This window comes from Adiantum capillus-veneris, chromosome 25 (genome assembly GCF_014529385.1).
Source record: "Adiantum capillus-veneris isolate H3 chromosome 25, ASM1452938v2, whole genome shotgun sequence".
Lineage (NCBI taxonomy): Eukaryota > Viridiplantae > Streptophyta > Polypodiopsida > Polypodiales > Pteridaceae > Adiantum > Adiantum capillus-veneris.
Window position 1 is genome coordinate 96,485,183 of NC_140955.1, and position 20,402 is coordinate 96,505,584.

The 20,402-nt window shown below is 40.6% G+C and overlaps 1 pseudogene; it reads right to left on the bottom strand.

Moving 5' to 3' along the window:
• Positions 1-2,673: 2,673 nt before the first annotated feature.
• On the bottom strand, positions 2,674-20,402 carry LOC147425338 (uncharacterized; annotated as a pseudogene).

Consider the following 20,402-nt stretch of genomic DNA (forward strand, 5'->3'; position numbering starts at 1 on the left):
CACACATTATTTTTTACTAGATAGAAGAATGAGGGGCTCTCTGTCACACATTGTTCTGTGCTCTCTCTCTCTCTCTCTCTCTCTCTCTCTCTCTCTCTTCGCACATGAACCACATTCGCGCACTCACACTTGGCTTGTTGAACCTCATTTGGTAAAAATAGATAATAAAAATTATAGGTGTGTGCAATTTAGAGAACTTAATAAAGTTACAATTCATGATGCTTATCCGTTGCCAAGGTTGGGTGATCTTGTTGACCAACTAGGGGGATCTATGTATTTTATGTTTCTTGATCTAGCAGTAGGGCACTGGAAACATTCAATTGCTAAACAAGATAGACCAAAGACAGCCGTTGGATTAATAGACCAATGGCATTTGGATTAATAGATGCACTTTGTACTTTTCTTTTTAGATCTCATTGAGGTAGTCTATCTAGATGACATACTTATTCAAACAAAGACATGCAAAGATCATATTCTACTTATCTAGAAATTTATGACTACAAAAGTTTAATCTACAGTTGTAGTTGAAGAAAGAATTGATTTTTTTTATAAAAAAAATGTTGAAGTTTTTAGAAAAAATCCTTCCCATTTCAGCAGCTATCACAACATTCCCTCAACAATTTTTTCTCGAAAAAGCGAAGGTTTTATGGACATTTGATTGTGAATGAAATTTTTCTAAAATTAAGAATTAATTTAGCAAGCTGTATTTCTTCATTATCTAAATTTTCTTTAAATCATTTGTGTTAAACATTGACGCATCTCTAACTCAAAAATAGGAGCAAGATGAACAAAGAAAACATGTTCCTATATGTTTTATAAGCCTAAATTTTTTTTAATTCAACTATTTAACAATTACAAAAGAGCTAGCTATTTTATGGGTAATTCAAAGGCTTCATGTGTATTTCCATGGTAACGTTATTCACACATTTCTCCAACTGGCTCTCCAATAAATAACTTGCACAAAAGCCACAAGAGCTCTAACAACTAATAGCTTGGGATATTGCTGGCCCACTTCTTGATTCTTCTACAAGCAACAAATATATTATCGTGGTAGTATACTATCTAACAAAGTAAGGCCATCACAAATGATGACAAATTCTATTGAGAAACTCTTGATTTAAGAGGTAGTGTATGCGACTCTCGATTCTATCTCACCAATCAAAAATACTCCTCCAAGGGGCACCAAAAAAAAGAAAGGGGGAATGGGAGCATGCATAAATGCATCTCTATGGCTCAAGATGTGCACTACACCCCAATCCACTTGCAAACACACATTGAACCATGCACTTTCTTTCACCCGATGCACAACCCCACTCACAGTTATGTAACCCACCAACACCACCAAGCAATTGCAATTCCATCTTTGTTCTCTCATACTCTCACAACCTCGCTCTCCTTTGCACACACTAGTCCAATAAAAGGACACACACACACACACACACACACACACACACACACACACACACACACACACACACACACACACACACATTGATCACAAAACCAAGAAAGAGATAGAGAAGGAAATTGAGACAACAGAAGAGAATGAAATTGATGGCTATGGCAAGCTTGCTTGCATTAACTGAGGGTGCACAATGATGGAGCAATTCTCCTTTCTCAAAACCTTTTCTTCTTCATCCCCAAAACTTTTCCTCTACTCCTCCACATGCCACCTTCTTTCTCTCTTCTGCTTGTTCTAAACCCATGCTAAATCCTAAGAAAACCTTGTTTTCGTTAAAAGCCTCCCGTTTTTGGAGTCCTCACCTCATGTATGTATGCATGCTCGGCCTTCTATTTTTTACTGTGAATGCCCCACTTTACTTTCTCCCTAAGGCTCGTGGGAACCCTCATATATTTATTTATTGTCAATGGGTCCACAAGGGAGCTAGGCCAACGGCCACATGGGAACATGGCCAGAGAGGAATTCCGCGATGGGTGGCACACTAGACACACACCATAGCATCGAGAAGCAGTAGCAACCACACTACATGCAATGCCCGTGCGAGAGGAGATCCATTTTCCATAGCTAGATGCTTATGAGGGAGAAGGGGGAAACGGGGGGGGGGGGGGGGTGCATTGCTTCCTTTATATATAGAGTTTCATATATGGAATTAATGCCGACCATGTGGCATAGCACTATGGCCTTGTCCCCCAAAAAAACTCCAAGCACCATAAAACCCCCCCCGCCGCCCCCCCCCCCCCCCCCCCCAAAAAAAAGAGCTTTTTGCGCAGCTTCATGCATTCATTGCTCAAGGGTCAATTTCCAAGCTACAAAGACCATCTAGTAACCTGCATATTGAACTTGGAGTTCAAGAATCCACCTTTTTTCACAAGGTTCCCAATCACCTCGTCGATGTTCTCTACCAACTTCAATCGTAAATATCTTCGCACAAACACATCCAATCAACAAGCCATCAAGCACATCTTGGAACATGAGAAAACCCTCTGAGGCATGCATTCGAGGACAGGCCAAAACATGACAAACCCTACTCCCTAGAAAACTTCACAGGGCCATATCTTCTCCTTTTGGACTTGCATTTGAGAGCCATTAAGCCCGGTTCGGTGAGCATGGTCGGCACTTCAAATCCATAGATTTGCCCATGATCTAAGCCCCTTTCACATCAAAACCTTCTAGAATTTTAAAACCCTTCAGTTGTAAAGCGTGGACATTGATCAGTTCCAAGTATTCCCTTTATATGCAGCACCAAAAGTGTGCATTCCAATCTGGAAAACCACATATAGCATACACCATTGGCTCTCCCTTGTGCTTGCACTTTCCCTCAATTGTCATTGAAACACACTTTTGTGCTTCTGTTTGCATCCATAGCCACATTTTCCACCTTTGCTAGCATCGATAGTTGTTGGTTGTACCAACGTGCTGATGAGTTATATTAAACATGGATAGAGCTAAAGCTCATGTGATTACATTATGCTTGGTGATAGATAAGTTGGCATCTTATATAGTGCTCTAAGAGTTTGTTACAACTTCGTAATTGTCAGTTATTATGAGGTGGATGTGATGAGAAGAGTTAGTTATTACAACTTTGGTTAGTTACAACTTCGTGCAACTAACTAGTTACCATAAGGTTAACTTTAAGGTTTATTCTTTGTACCAACCTCCTATGAATACAACAAGACTTGCCACAGAAGCATCCATTGATGACAAGAATTAGTTATTACAAGTTTGGTTAGTTACAACTTCGTGCAACTAACTAGTTACCGTAAGGTTAACTCTACAGTTTGTTCTTTGTAGCAACCTCCTATGAATACAACAAGACTTTCCATTGAAGCATCCATTGATGCTGACACCTTAAGTCCTTCATTATGATGTTTCAGTAATATTTAGTTATTATAATTTGGGTTAGTTGTAACTTCCTACAACTAACTAGATACAATATGGTTAACTGTAGCTTTATTCCTTATACAAACCTCCTATGAATACAACAAGACTTTCCACTAAAGCATCCATTGATGCTAGACACCTTAAGTCCTTCATTATGATGTTCCAAAATATTGCTTTTCACTCCCACACATTAATTGAGTGGGAGATAATGACCTAGTTTTCTTGAATAGATTCCAATACATGTACGCTCCTAAAGTAGATCTCCTTCATGCTGGTAGCGTCGATTGATACATCTATTTAATAAAAATAATACTAAACTCAATTTGATATGCACCAGGTCCCCTATCTTTTTAAGGATTTACAACTAATTGGTGTCAGACAGTAGTGATTGGGTTAACAACTTTGGGTCATTGCCTTTGGTTCTCATTTGGTTTCAAGACCATAATATGCATTTAAATCCTTAATGCGGAGGGAGCCAGTCCCTAGTGGATTTTCCCACCTGAGGTGTCCTTTTCGTGCTTTAGATTTGATAGTTGTACAAGGATCTATGATTATAAGAAGAAGGTATGGACATAAGGCAAAGACTATTGGAAAAGATGCATGCTCGTCAACCATATAGACCCTACTTTCAAAGGCATCTTGAGACTTGTCTTTCTTTAGTATCTTTACTCTTCAAAGCTCTTGATCTCTTTGTCATAGGATGAAGCAGCATTTATCTTTGATGTGCTTACAATGTTATAAACTTAATGATTACATGTCTATTTCAAACAAGGGGGGAAAGGAGGAATGGCTTATCTTTGAGCTAGTTTCACAAGATTATTTCAACCATTTTCATGATGATGCCAATCATTAAGCATAGCTCATTTGCTACATTCACATTAGGGTGAGATCTCGATCAAGTATTCTTCCATGCTATATCCAAGAGCCTTGCAAGCAGAAACCTCTAGGTCCAAATGTTGTCTTTAAGAATAAAAATAAAAGTTGTCATAATAAGTAATATCTAACTCTCCTAAATGATTTTCTCATGTTAAATTGATCATTTAATATGGGGAAGTACCAGGGGAGAAAAAGCTAGATTATTGGTAAGGCTAGCAGACTGGTCACAGTAGGGATCCAAAGGAGGGAAAATAGGGATCCAAAAGGGGACCATCTGCAGAAGACCAATGGGCTTCAAAGACCCTAAGGTTCAACCCATTAAGACTTCCAAAATGCTAAGGTTCCAAAATTCAAAGGTTGTGTCCAATGGTCCAACCCTAGGTAAAATTGGATGCGTGTGGAAAGTGGGAAGACTCAAAAGTCTTCCCACATCCCTATCTTGATGGGGGCGAGGCCTTTTAGTAGGGGATGAGAGAGAAACACACACACACACACATACACACTCTTGCAAGCCCTTTACACAAAGGGAATAGGGGACACATGTCAAGTCCCTAGGCCAATTGCCCCCAAGATGCACTAAAATCCTATTGGATGGCCATAGAGGTGGGCCAATGAGAACTAGGCTAGAGTACATTTAGTTTACTTCATTTTAAAACACTTGATAAAAGAACGAATAGAAATTAAGCTCTCTAGAAGACTATTGGATAGTCTGCCAAGGGGTCCAATGAGCATTCAGCAGCCCAATGGCTTGCTTGATTCCTATTGGCCAGAAGACAAAGGATTCCAATGAGAGTTTAAATGCATTAATTAAATACCTAAAGCTCTCACAAAAGGGAAAAGGCAGACACATATCAAAAGGCTATCACTTATGCTTCTCAATTGTCATTGGCTAAGCTTTGCAGGGTCCAATGGGGTGCTAGCATGAATAAAATCCAAGAGGGGTTGACCAAGAGAGGGGGGGGGACTGATTTTGGCAAGGCATTATCACACACACACAATCTCATAGACTCTCTCTCCTTCTCAAGCTTTAATGAAAAGCTCAACATCTACTCCAAGTTTGTGAGAAGGGAGGCCTACACCAAGAACTCTTGGCTTTGTGATGCAAATCCAACCAAGAGCCAAGCTTCAATGCATGCTCATATCCTCTACCATGCTAATTACTAAGCTACGCTAAGATATTATGAGTGACTATGAGAGGAGATATACTTCTTTCTCCTAAGAATACTCCTTCTTCCTCTCAATCTACTCTCATACCCCGCTAGCTCTCACCATCTTCCAAGGTGTGTGAGGTCTTGGGTCTGAGACCGTGAGGGAATTGATGTTGTGTTTTAAAGTGTTTTCTTAGTGCTTGAAGCTTCCATCTTCATTGCATTGGCTAGTTATTGAGGGAACACAAAGTATTGTATTGTAAAATGTCTCCCTTGATGGGGGAAACCTATAATACAAAGCCTTTTGGAGGGGGACCGGCTCCATATAAATCCGGTCCTCAAATGTTGTCAATAGCTTAATTTCTCTCTCTTTTGAAGTATTGTTTATGCCTATCTAACTATGTGTTATTCTTTTTGTTGCTCTCTCCATCCAAGCACTCTTGCTATGCTCATTACAAATCTATTCTAATGAAATGCTCACTATGTCTATGCTATTTTCCACTACACACAAATTACTAGGCCATTAAATGTTACATTGGTATCAGAGCACAAGGTTTCTTTTTTCTTGCTCAAGAAGGGAGGTCCTCAAGCTAGCTATAAAAGGTTGGTACTATTAATTGCAATTGAGTAAGTAGAATAGGGATTTTTCAGCCTTGCAGTGTGCCTGCTTCGTGCAGATAATGAGGCATCATCGTCGAGAGCTATGGTCTTAATAGTGGAGTCCTACGGGGCTTGCCTGCGGCTTAACCACTATTGAGCTATTAGAAGCTTGATAGGAGCCGGCACTATTTTGGTGTTGAAAGACCCTCTCTTCTATTCCTTGCAATTAATGATATTCAAGCCATGAGTAGAGGAGCTTGAGTGCTTTTCTAAAGGTGTAAAGAGGAGTAGCAACTAGGGTTTGTAGCAACTAGGGCTTGAAGTGCCAAAGTACACCTAAAAAGTTTACATCTAAAAGTTGTTACAAAGGCTGACGATAGTAAAGAGAGTGAAATTAATGTTGATAGCTTTGATTTTGCTAATGAGGAGGCTACTAATGATGCCCCTATGCTTGTTAATTACCTTGTTTCTAGGCTTCAACAAGCCATGGGCAATCCATCCCTCCAAAGTGAAGTGCAACGACAGCTACGTGCTCATGGGATTCTCCAAAATCCCCATCATGAAGAGAGAGTACCTAGGAAGCCTCCTTGTGAGACTTCCAAAAAGAGGCTTCTCTCCGATTCAGAAAGAAGAAGAGGATCTGTACGAAGGGCTAAAATATCTACTACTTAAAGACGCATCTCCTTCTCAAAGGAGAACTCAAGAGCCCCCACCGAAAGAGCAAGAAATAAGTGATTCTCCTGCCACCTCGGCGGAGATGACTCCACAGAGACGGCGGGAAAAACACTCTCCATCACCTCCTAAACGGAGAAGACCATCGCACAGTTCTCCACACCATAATTCAAAGAGGGATGATAGAAAACAAGAAAAGAAAAAGGTGAGAAATAGGTCACCCTCTTCTCCATCTTCTTCATCTTATGAAGAAATTGATGGTGTAGATAAGGAAGAACAAGGCAAGAAAAAGGCGAGAAAGAGGTAACCCTCTTCTCCATCCTCCTCAAACTCTTCCTCCTCTGAAGAAAGTGATGGTGCAACTTTCAAACCACCAAAAAGAAGAGGCCATAGGAAATCCTATGCCGCGTGGAAGAGATCGTCCAAGCTCAAGAAGTTCAAAGAGGGTGGGAAGAGCATCTCTTTCCTTACCTACGATGGCACCTTTGGTGCTACGGACAAAGTCTTGGCTTTCATCCAACAATTCAATGCGGCGTTTGGAGATGAGGGCTTCATAGAGTCCTCTAAGCTACACCATGTAGCTATGCATTTTCAAAAGTCTGCCAGGCAATGGTGGTCTAGCCTACGGGTAAATGGTGAAGCTCCACAAACATGGAAAGCTTTAAGAGCTTCCATCATGAAGCACTTTTTGGACACCGATGCCAAAGACAAAGTACTCACCGAATGGCAAAGCTTCAAGCTCTCTCCTTACAAATCTATCTATCTACAAATATGTAAACAAGTTTTGGGACTTACATCTCAAAGCCACTATCTTCAAAAAGATGGATTTTCGAGAGCAAAAACAACAATTTTGTGCGGTCTTAACTGAAGAAATGGCAGAGTATGTCAACTCCCAAAGGCCACACACCATATTTGCGGTCATTCACCATATCATGGTGGCTTCACGAATCAATTTCTAAACAGGGGCAATGAGAAATCTTAAGCCCACGGAGAACAAGGATCATAACAATGAGCCTAAGGGGAAGGAAAATGTCCAAAAGTCTCATGAAGGCAACGCCAACAACAACAAAGCTAAGGAGAAGGGAGTTTATAAAGGCAAAAATAAACTCTCTCCTGAAGAGCTTGAGCGTTATCGTAAAGATAACCGTTGTTTCAAGTGCGGGGAGCAAGAGCATGCTTATTGTGCTACCCCCACAAGAATACATGAAACAAGCCTCCTAGAGCTACCTTGGTTGAAATCCAAGAAGAGGAATCTCACCACAAAGGATCTCCTCTATGCCATGCTTGGGGAAATGTAAGAGAACATGATGGTTTTATTCTCTTTGACCCTGGTTCTACTCACAATTTTATATCCACAAAGTTGGCCACCAAGCTAGGCATCCAATCGTATGAGATGGGAGATGTCCTACCCGCCGATGGTGCTTTCAAGTGGCAAGAAGCTTCAGTCACTCCCTTAATTGGGAAATTGAGGCTCCATGTCCAAATCTATGTGAACAAAGAGGACTTCTTTATCTCTTCTCTCAAGCACGAGGATGTAATCCTAGGGGCACCATGGTTTGATCGCATGGCTGCCAATGTTAAATTCCCTAAAAGGAGAATCTAATTTAGGTTCAGGGAAAAAGATATGTGGGTGAAAGCATGTATAGGTGGACCGCTTTTGCCACTATATAGTATATGGTTTTTGGGGTTGAGAAAATGGGTGGTTTAGGCGTTTGAAACAGTGGGATTAAATTCAAAATTTATGGAAAAAAAGGGTTAAAATTTGACGTGTACTAAGTGAAAGTGCTTACTCATTAATAATCACCTCAAGGTACGTTCAAGCACTTAATGCAAATATTCTCTCGAGTCTTGTCCCTCCCACTCATTCTCGCTCGTTCCTCCCCCCTCTCTCTGTCTCGCCAGCGCCATTCAGGTTTCTGATTCCCTCTTTCCTCCCTCCTTTGCGTTTCTCTGCTAGCCGAAGCAACAAGCAGCAACATCACAACAACAACAAGCAAATTCAGGAGGAGTACTTTTTGCTGGGCTGGTCATCAACTTCAGTAAAAATCCCCTGCAGCAGTAGCAACAGGTATGTGCCATCATGTAGCTTGAAGCATTCTATCTCGAATGTTGGTTGAATTTGAATGTGGCTGGTTTTCCTAGGTAGCATCGATCCATGTTTTAACATGCTTCATGCAGATGTAGAAGCGTTGTATGCTTGTCTCTGAATGTGTGGCAAGATAACCAAAGGGGGCTTGGCCTAGTGGTTAAAGTGAATGGGTGGGTGCGTAAGGACCCAGGTTCAACCCCTGGCAATATGGTCTGCCCTCTGTTGGGTGGCAAGATAATCATGGATTGTAACTATTAATGATGCATGTGTAAGTTTAGAATTTATTTCTGGAATGTATATGCATTGTGCACATCTAATTGATCACCCTTGTGAATGCTTTATAAGAATGCATCATGCAGCTTGAAGCATGAATGCAGATTTTATCAACTGTGTGTGCATGCTTATACGAAGGCATCATGCAGGTTCAAGCATGAATGCATTTAACTATTGATCTTGTATCTATGTGGCATTTGTGATTTTTTTAGGATGAAGAACCAGGCTACAAAAGGACCTTCAGACTCTGACAAGGGTACACCTAGGAAGGGAAAGAGCTCTACGCAGGAGTCGCCTATCAAAACAGGTTAGATGCATCATGCATGCATTTCTAAAATTGGTTTTATGTCTTGTAAAATTTTTGAATTTTTTGCACATGCATGCTACAAAAAGAACTGCCGAGTCCCCCAAGGGTACACCTAAGAAGCAAAATGTTCAGCAGGTTAGATGTAGGTATTTCCCCCATGGATTCAATTAAAGTGTTGCTTTATTAGGAAAAAGTAGTGAGCACACCACTAGTAAATATCAAGTGGGTGAACCCCACTTTTTATGGGTACAGCACCACTGATAGGCTGTGTTGAAGTGGTGCACCTGCAACACCCTTTAAAGTTGGGCAGAAACCATGGTTGCATCACTACATAGTTATGCTGATATGGTGCACCATCTCTTAAAAGTGATACTGGACCACTTTAAAGTGCTAGGCAGCACTAAAAAGAGGTAAGGTTCTAGTAAAAACTGGCGATACAATGGGTGCATCACTTTCCAGTGGAAAACCCTAACTATTTTGTGATGAAGCATCATTTTTAAGCGAAGCATCACGATGGTGCACCACTTTTCAGTGGTTTTACATACTTTTAAGGTACCGAATAACGTTCTAGTTAAGAAGCACCACTTTCTAGTGGTAAACACAACTATAAAGTGGTGCTTCTTAACTAGAACGTTATTTGGTACCTTAAAGTGTGTAAAACCACTGAAAAGTGGTGCTTTTTAACCTGAACGTTATTTGGTTTAAAGTGGTAAACACCAATAAAGTGGTGCTCATCACTTTTTGTGGTTCAAATTGGAAGACTTAGAAATCCAAATCTCTTTATGACCTTTGTATCTCCTTTGTTGAACTGTAGATCTTGTTGAGTTTTTTAGATCTTCATGCAGGTCTAGTGTAGTTGCAGTTGGCTTGTGGTTGACTGATAGCCAAATCTTGTATAACCTGTGTAGAATCCTTGTCCAAAATAAACATTCTTTGAGATCCATCTTTGTTATGTACCCTCTTGAGAGTTTTTGTAGACTTAAACATCTTTCAACGTTGTTCTGTTGTATACCTGCTTCTTAGGTATCCTAGGATATTGTCGAGGTTGATACCTTGTGGGCCTTCTTTCTTGGGAGTGTCTAGATGCTACTTCATATGCCCATACTTGAGGTTTTGGTACCCATATTTGTTTGCTACCTTCATAGTACTCCTGTTCTTTTAAGCTCCACACATTTAAGTGGTGTTTACAGTGGTGAAGACCACTATAAAGTGGTGAACATCACTATAAAGTGGTGCTCCTTTACTAGAACGTTATTCGGTACCTTAAAAGTGTGTAGGACCACTGAAAAGTGGTGCTTCTTAACCTGAACGTTATTTGGTATAAAGTGGTAAACACCAATAAAGTGGTGGTCACCACTTTTTGTGGTTCAAATCACATTTAAGTGGTGGTGCGTGATGGTCAACCACTTTCAGTGCTGTAGAACCACTTTTTAGTGATGCTTTACAAAAGTGCAATAATCGTTAGTTCTGCATCTTTGCTAAAAGTGGTGGTTAAGTGCTTTTAAGTGATGAAGCTTTACAAGGAGATACCACATTCTATTGGTGAAGCACCACTTTTTAGGAGTGTAGCACCAGTTTTAAGTTGTGTACAACAATTCACATCGGTGTAGCACAACTAAACAGTGGTTCAGTCCACTTTTATGTGTTGGAGCACCACTTTAAAGTGGTGAAGAAACTCCAAAAGGGGATGTATCACTAGAAAATAGTGGTGTAGCAGGACTTTTTAGTGTTACCTAACCAGTTTTAAGTGGTTGAGAACCATTTAGTGGTACACCACCACTTAAAAATTTTGCAGTACCACTGAGAATGGTGCAGAAATCATTTCAACCACTTCTTATTGTTGATAAAACAAGTTTAATTATGGCTCATTACATACTAACATGCATTCTTATATGTTTTTACAGGGAGGTGGACAGTACCACGAGTGGCCTTACCCACTCAAACAAAATTTTGCTTCACCAAGGAAGATTTTCATACCGAATATGGGCTATGCTTGGTTGGCCAGGATCCGAAGCTCCTATGTGATGATGATTTCTCAGATGAGGAGTGGCTTACTATATGGCTTTACAAGCGCCACCAAAAGGAGAAGATGCATTTAAAGGGGCTGAGGCCTGAAATGTATGAAGAATGTCTCCTGCTATACCACAAAGTATATCAGGGAGCTCCCCCAAACAACGAGGTAGGCGTGCATTTTGCACATGGATTTACTTGGCAGAAGTGCAAGGCCACTGAAGATTCTGAAGGTTTAGTTGCATGGGCCGTGTATGCTGAAGGTGTTATCAAAATGTTACGCCAACAGAAAACTTTAAATAGGAAATTGGAGGAATGGAGGTCCACAAACGGTCCATGTCTTGGAAGCGAGTGGAAATTTAATGCAGAAAATATGCCTAATTACATTGAGAGTACTGGCACAGGCTTTGACTGGCAGACATACTCAGGTGGACATCAATTTTCAGGGCAGCCTAAGGAGGAATTTCTAAAGAAGCGGGCCTTTGGCTCGATGGGAACATTTGGAATGTCAAATGTTTCCTTGACTAAATTTTCTGCGTCAACGGCTGATGTAGCAGCTATTTCTAACATGAAGGCTAATGCTGCTGAAAAGTTAAAAGAGAAGCAGCAATGTCTTGAAGCAATAAAAATTGCTTTAGATCAATCAAAGACAAAGAGAGATGAGCAGGTTGGTTTGATGCGAGGCGCCGCCAAGATCGTAGAGAGAATGAACAAGGATATGGAGGAACTCAAGTTGCATAAGGCTGGGCTTGTACCAAACGAGGAAGCAATGGAAAATCTTGAGACCTTGATTCAAATCAGAAAGGAGGCTCTCAAAGACATGGGACTTGATATTGAAGTGCACAATCTCGATAACCTAGGTGAAGAGGCAGCACAGTTATAGGTATGTAAGCTTGATTGATTCACCTAGTAGTAGTTGATATTACTTAAAAGTGGTTAAACTCTAATTAGGAAAAAATGGTTAGAGACCATTTTATATGGTAAAAGACCACTTAAATGTGTTTATATAACACTCTTAAGTGGTACCACATAAAGTGATGAAGACTCTTGAAAGTAATACACAAACACTTATACTGTTTTATAAAGTACGCAGTGCTATTTTTTGACAGGGTCAGCATAACACTTTTTTATGGGAAGTAGAAGTGGCGACAGGGCATCTTTGATTTGTGGAAATGATTATTAATTTGTTCAAGTCAAGAATGCCTATCCTTCCTGTCAGGCCACCTGTTCATTTGGGATCGGACAATAGCTGTGTGCAGTTAGGTGATTGTTTTGCTTGTGGGATGTCTATCATGCAGACTGTTGTTACCGGTGTCTACATGCTCCGGTGTCAACATCCGTATCACCCACTTTGTTTTGTAACTGCCTATAAGTCTGCCGGCCAGTGTCTATTTCATGGATGTGAGGAACCTTTAAAAGATGCTTTGAAGCTGCTGGCACCTGAAGAGGCAAACATGGATGAGCATGTTGGTACAGGTAATCGATGTTTTTATCCCTTATGATATGAAGATGATTGTAGATTCATTTCTTGACCATTTTGTTTCTTTTCTCCATGTAATTGCAGAGAAAGATCCAATGGAAGGCATCTTTGGATCTCCTGTTGATGGAATTGGTAATATTCTGTGGAACATTCTTCTCTTTGAATGTTCGCGTAACTTAATATTGAGTAATATTACATTGTCTTTTATGTAGCACACTCCCAAGTTGGGTCATCATGCAAGCCCAATATTGATAGCATGTGTGGTGGGTGCGGGGATAAGAATGCATCCCAGAAACAAGCAGGTGAAGACACTCCGGACCAACAAAAGGAAGAAAAAAGGGCTGAAAAAAGAGCAGATGTAGTGGGAGCTCAAGGTGACGCATCCAAGGAGTCAGCCGAGGTGCCTCTGAAGCCAGAACCTGCAATGAACAAGGACGTAGAGGACGCTGAAAAATCATCTGAGAAGCCAATTGAAAAGGATACAACAGTGAACTTGTCTGATGAGGACTCAGAACTTCTTATTTCACAGGTTTGTGCAGAGATTTTGGGGAGTAGGAAAAAGAGGAGCAACACTGAAGAGCGCGCCACACCAAAGAAAAAAGCTAAGGTTGCATCCGAGCCTCCAGAGCCTACTCCAGGAGGTAAAAAATCCAAGGAGCCTTCATCTGCTCGGAAAAAGACTAACCTCCAAGCACCCAACCTTAAACCTCCCAAACCAAAGTCCCGCAAGAAACTTATGTAGCCCCTATTAACCTTTTGTGCTTTGTAGCCTCTTTGTAATTTTGTCTTTGTACCCTCATTTTGATGATAATGAAACAACGGCTTTATTTTTCGTTCACTAGTTGTTTATTGCTCATTGATTGTCTATTTATTGTACTCATATTGTTCATTGAGTGTCTATTTATTGTACTCGTATTGTTCTTTCCGACATCATCATGAGCATCTTCAAGTAGAGCTTATTTTTTCTCTCCAGTATCTCCTGCCAAGTGGACTGTTGCCATAGAAGTTCAGGAAATTAATGAAATGGAAATCAATAGCCTGGAAGGTATACTTTTCAAGTGTATTTTGAAAAGGTTAATATGTCAGTCTGATTGAGGTTTTTAAGGCATGCTACTTGTCTATGGCAGAACTTGGCTGGATTGGAGATGTTCAAGAACCAGATGAGAAGGTTGAAGACATAACAGCTAAGCAGGATGCAGAGCAGGATGCAGATGTAACACCAGATAAAGTAGAGGAAGACCAGGAACCAGCAGTTTGCCCCGAAATTGAGGAGATTTCGCCAAACTGCCCTGGATGGGGATATCTTGTTTCGAATTTTTGCAAGATCAAAAAGCTCATCATCCTTGATCTCGATGGACTATTCGTGAAACGAGATGTAACCAAACGTGATCCAAAGACTGGACAACTTAAACACCCTCCACGTCCATCTTCCGACAGAGTTAAACTAAAAAGAGTGGACGAGAAGTTGTGGATCTACTACCGTAGAGATGTTGAGCAATTTGTTTTGGATTTGAGGCAAATAGCAGATGCAATGATTTGGAGCACTTGTACTGCTGCTAACATTGAGCATATCCTCAGTACATGTTGGCCAGACATATGGGAACATAGGACTTATTACTTTAGGGATCTCTTCTCAAACTGGCAATGTGAAAAATGGTCGTATTTTGAAGAGATTGCTGGAGCTCCAAGAGACCTTGTAGGTGAACCTGTGTCTTTCAAGCCCCTTTACCATGTTTGGAACAAGTTTCCAGAATACGACTCCTCTCGGACATTGCTAGTAGATGACTCCAGATATAAAAATCTGCGCAATGTCTGGGACAACTGTATATGTCCACCCACCTTTGATCCTCTTGATGAAGAACAAGACCCTGATTACCTCACGCGCACACTGTTGCCATGGCTGTGCAGATGGGCACTAACCCCCAATACCCTGGAGTATACAAAGGCAAACCCCATCAGCAATCCCAAAGATGAACTTTCGAGTCTAGTCTTTGAGCACTTTGTTATAAATGAAGATGAATGAGATTGTACATCCGGAAGTGCCAGAAACGTTATATATTGTAGATTCTTGGTGGATATGTAGACGTTTCTGGATAATTGTTGTAATATACTTTTTGTAATATACAGAAGTTCTGGCACTTTACTGTCTCTGCACTATACATGTCTCTACACTTCTGAATGTCTCAGAACCACTTTTTAGTGGTGCTAAACCCCTAAAACGTGGTTAAGTTTTTATTATGTTATTGCAACAGTTTTTTCGGAACTGCAACACCATTTAATGGTGATTTTTGGGGGGAGTGGTGAAGCATTCTTAACCACTTTTTAGTGGGGCTAAACCACTTTAGTACCACTAAAAAGTGGTAAATTTTTATTGAGTTTTTCTGAAACTGCAACACTTTTTAGTGGTGCTAAACCACTTTAGTACCACTAAAAAGTGGTAAATTTTTATTGAGTTTTTCTGAAACTGCAACACTTTTTAGTGGGGCTAAACCACTTTAGTACCACTAAAAAGTGGTAAATTTTTATTGAGTTTTTCTGAAACTACAACACTTTTTAGTGGTGATGTTTGGGGGGGGGTGGGGGGAGTGGTGAAGCATTCTCAAAAACCAACATGTCAATTCCATCGTACGTTTACACCAATTCCATCTTGTTCAATCTTTCACTAGATGATATAAAATCAGATTTGATTTACAATTCAAAGGGCATGCTATTGTATATTGCCTCATGGTTTTCATTGGAAAGTTCAAACACTTCTCCTATGCCATCGAGCACTACATGCTCCATAGGGAACTTTATTGCCCTTATCAAGTGGGAATATATGAAAACTACTGGCTTGTTATCCCACAGCTCATACAAGTTTGCTTGTAGGGATTTATACCAATGGCCCGTGACCATATAAGTATGCTTCTCTATCTTGTTGCCCCATGCATCAATTTGCTCGTTAGTTGTTAGGCCCTTAGCTAATACACACTTCAAAATGTAGAAGTCAACAGCCTCCTCATTATTCTCTTCAGAAGTGACAGCAAAATTGTCTCCAGGTGTGAGAGCATCGCTTAAGGAGTCATAATGACCTGCATAAGTGGCACCATGGAACTCCTCATCGTCTGAGTCTCCGTATGACTGGGAATCATTAGCAAGTGGCTCCAAAGTGTGATATTGCCACGTCTCCACATGTGATCTGTTCATACACTTTCTCCAATGGCCAAGCCTGCAAGGAAAACAAAAGCATGACAACCGTTTTGATCGCAATGCACAAGTGTTGTTCTCAGAATACCCATTCACACAGTGCATTGCTCTTGAGACCTTCAATGGTTTGCAGTCCCATTGATGGGATCGCTGAACATCGCCTAGCTTGACCTCCCACAACACCCTACTGACCGCCCTCTTTTGCTTGTCATACATAGTAGTTTCTCCAGTACTGAGATGCATTCTCAAAAAAGAGACAACTTAACCTGCACAAGTCAACCGCACGCTATTTTGCTTCAATTTATCATGAGTTAGAGCCCTTTTAATGACAGCCCCAGCCCCATCATGTTCCCCGTTTCCATGTCCTGAGCAAAAAAAATTCCAATTCATTTCCATGCCAATAAGGCTCCAATATCTAGCAACAAAGTAAAACGATCGCTTTGCTTTAAATTGTGAAGCTGCGCCATCTGACCAAACCCAAATTTTTTTAAAGCTTAGCCCTTGATCTCTCAACCATTGAGCATGTAAGAGAAAAGCATGCTGCACAAATAAGGTGTCATGTTGTTTATCATCTGAGACAAAAAAGTGCATGGTCTTCTTTATTGCACCTGATGCGATGCGGAAATAAGTAATCAGGACAAAGATAGTGACCTGCTTAGTGTACCAATGCATTGATTGGATCTCATTTTGCTCCTTGAAGGAGTAGTTCTCTGCAAAGTCAACGACGGAGACAACCACATCATCTGGAAACAAAGAAATGTAGTCCTTGAACTGTTGTGCTTGCTACCTAAATATAAAATTGTGAGTAACATACTTCTTCAAGTGGTCTTGGTACACTCGCAAAAGTTCTCTAGGCAGCATTTTCTTGTGGACAATGTCTTTAACAGTGCTCTTTCTAGCTTCATTGTTTAATCTAGTGGCACCCACTATATTTTCAAAAAACTTCACAGATACTTGCTTACTCTGCTCAACTTCTTCTCTTGGATAGATCTGAATATTACCTACACCACATGCATTGCATGTTCCCATTAAGCATTGGTAGCTATGGAAACTATGTTCTGCAAGTATAGGGCAGAGTATAGACTCCAACAGTGAAGTGGTGCTCATACTTGCATTTTTGTATGCAAGACATCCATGGTTGACAACTTCATCATGATGAAGGCATATAGGGCAGCTGCACATGCAGCAAGAACCATGAAGATCAAAACTTCGAGTCCGCATGTGATTTACTGCCTCTTTAAGGAAAATCATTTGTACATGCACAATACAACAGCAGGTGTAGCGATCCCTCAATTTTTGGACAAAGAACGGTTTCATAGACTCGAAGCAACGTTGGAAAATCTGAATATCTGCATACTTTGTCTTGAATCTTAAATAAAGCTCCACCTGCAATATACATGTATACAAATGTTAAAAATAAACTTAGCATTCAAAACTGGTTAAAATGTTTCAAAACATTAAAAAGTGATTCTATATCACTAAAAACTGGTGTGCACCACTAAAAACTAGTAATGATACATTCAGTAGTATTGTTTTACCTGTGAAAATAATGCACCACAAATACAAATTAGTGTAGAAACTAGTAACCATACAAAAAGGTAGAATATTAAGAGGTTGTGTGAGGACAGCTTAATAGTGGTGAGAAACCGCATTCAGCGTAACTAAAAAGTGGTTTGGCACGACTTAAAAGTGAATTCAAACCACTTTGACGGTGATGAACCGCCAATAAAAAATGGTGTGCACTGCTTGAATATGGTGGGCAACGATTAAAAAGTGGTGAGTAAGGACATGAAAGTTATGGAGAAGTTCAGAACTAGGACTTAAAAAGTAGCTGGGAGGGACAAAATACTAGGCGACAGACCAGCATTAGCACTAGATAGTAGTCCAACACAACTTGAATGTGGAGGAGCTCTTGTGAAAAGTGTTTGATGACCACTTTAGAGTGGTGAGCGACCAGTTCAAAGTGGCCAGTCACCAATTAAAATCTAGCACTTAAAAAGTAGCTAGGAGGGACAAAATACTAGGCGACATACCAGCATCAGAACTAGATAGTGGTCCAACACAACTTGGAAGTGGAGGAGCTCTTGTGAAAAGTGCTTCATGACCACTTGAGAGTGGTGAGCAACTACTTCAAAGTGGGAAGTAACCACTTGAACGCGGATTCTGGTCACTTGAATGCGGTTTCTGGCCACTTGAAAGCGGGAACTTGCCGCTTGATTGCAGTGACAAGGTTTTAGATACCACTTGAAAGTGGTGTTTTGCCACTTGGGAGTGGTGCCTCATCACTTGCATGGAGTGATGACTGACATAGTGACTTAGCACATGAAAGTGGTGTCTCACCACTTGATGACCACTTGAAATTAGTGAGCAACTACTTCAAAGTGGGCAGTCACCACTTGAACGCTGATTCTGGTCACTTGAATGCGGTGTCTGGCCACTTGAAAGTGGGAGCTTGCCGCTTGATTGCAGTGACCAGGTTTAAGCTATCACTTGAAAGTGGTATCTCACCACTTGATGACCACTTGAGAATGGTGAGAAACTAGTTCAAAGTGGGCAGTCACCACTTGAACGCGGATTCAAGTCATTGGAATGCGGTGTTCGGCCACTTGAAAGTGGTGTCTCACCACTTGCATGGAGTGATGACTAACGTAGTACTTTGCACATGAAAGTGGTGTCTCACCACTTGAGAGTGGTGAGAAACTAGTTCAAAGTGGGCAGTCACCACTTTAACGCGTTTTCTTGTCACTTGAATGTGGTGTCTAACCACTTGAAAGCGGGAACTTTCCTCTTGATTGCAGTGATAAGGTTTTAGTTACTACTTGAAAGTGGTGTCACACCACTTGGGAGTGGTGCCTCACCACTTGCATGGAGTGATGGACTGACGTAGTGACTTAGCACATGAAAGTGGCTTCTCACCACTTGAATGTGGTCAGACACCACGTGAAAGTGGTTTTTATACTTGTAAGTGTTGTGTCCACCACTTCATTGTGGTGTGACAGCACTTGTAAGTGTTTACTAACAAAATGTGTTCAAACTCCACTAATATGGTTTTGGTTACCATCATAAGGTGGTGGACACCATTCGTGCAGCAGCAGTAAAAAGTCTATGGCACTACTATAACTGTTGCACCATGACTAAAAGTTGCTACATCACTTGGAAAAAGTGAGCTGCACCACCAAAAACGTTTGCACCTGTAACACCCCTACGAGTTTGTAAAACACGTCTGTTAGCATTGGGTAAACAAGACTTTTTAGTGGGTGAACACCACTTTGTAGGGTTTACGGTGAAGCGTTGGTGCATTTCTAGTAAAATCTGTTTCTTAAACATTAAAACCTGCTACAAAACATTAAAAACTGGTTCAAAGACACTAAAAAGTGGTGTGGAAACACAAGTGAAAGTGCTTCAAAAACATTTAGAACTATTGATCAAATTTTAGAAGTGGTTCAGATTCAATTAGAGACCAATATAGTAATGTTTCACCACTTTTTAATGTTGCAGCACCACTAGAAAGTGGTGCAAAACACCAAAACAAGCTGTAGCACTAATAAAAAGAAGTATAAAAACATAATGTTATGGTAGTAATGAGTTGTAGCACCAATAAAAAGTGGTATAGAAACATAATGTTGTAGCAGGAATATGAGTTGTAGCACCAATAAAAAGTGCTAAAAAAATATATCAATTACCTGAGGCTCCTCAAGAAGGTGGATTGGATGCTTTACATATGAACATCTAGCTAGTCTCTTACTACAAACATCTTTCTTGTTGGGGGACACCCTCGTCTCATCCGTCCAAAATTGAAAGACTATGTCTTTAACAGTTTGAGTGATGTGAGTTCTCCGTGCATCATCTCTATGACACGTAGATGCAGGGAACGAACCATCGGATTCACTTGACACTATTAAGTGATGTTTGGCTGAATATAAGTTTCTTTTGTGGATCCCCATAAGCTTGGCAGCTTGCGGTATGCTCATGTCAGTGTTTTGCTCCTTGCTTCCACCATTCACCAACATCATCATTGCTGATTTCTTCACAAAAAACTCGTCTAAAGATCTTGGGACCTTCACATGATTCAAAGTGTTGCGGATGTTTCTCAACATAATTGCTTCCAACTCTTTGGATTTACTCTGCATAGTAAGGAAGCAAGGATGTTGAAGAAGTTCATCAAAGATTTCCTTCCTACCACTTGCATCCATTCCCACGGTTAAGGTATCAAAGTGTTGTACCATAGATTGACATATCCTTCGTTTCTTTCTTTCATCCATCTCCCCTGTATTGCTTTCCGTCACAAAGTTGACCGTTGCCTGACGTTGCTTTCATTTCTGAGCAGCCCAATATTCCCTCATTAATTTTCTGCGCTGAAGTTGAGCTTCTCTACTCAATGACGATGAGCTGATAGACAGTTCTTCATTGTGCTCCAT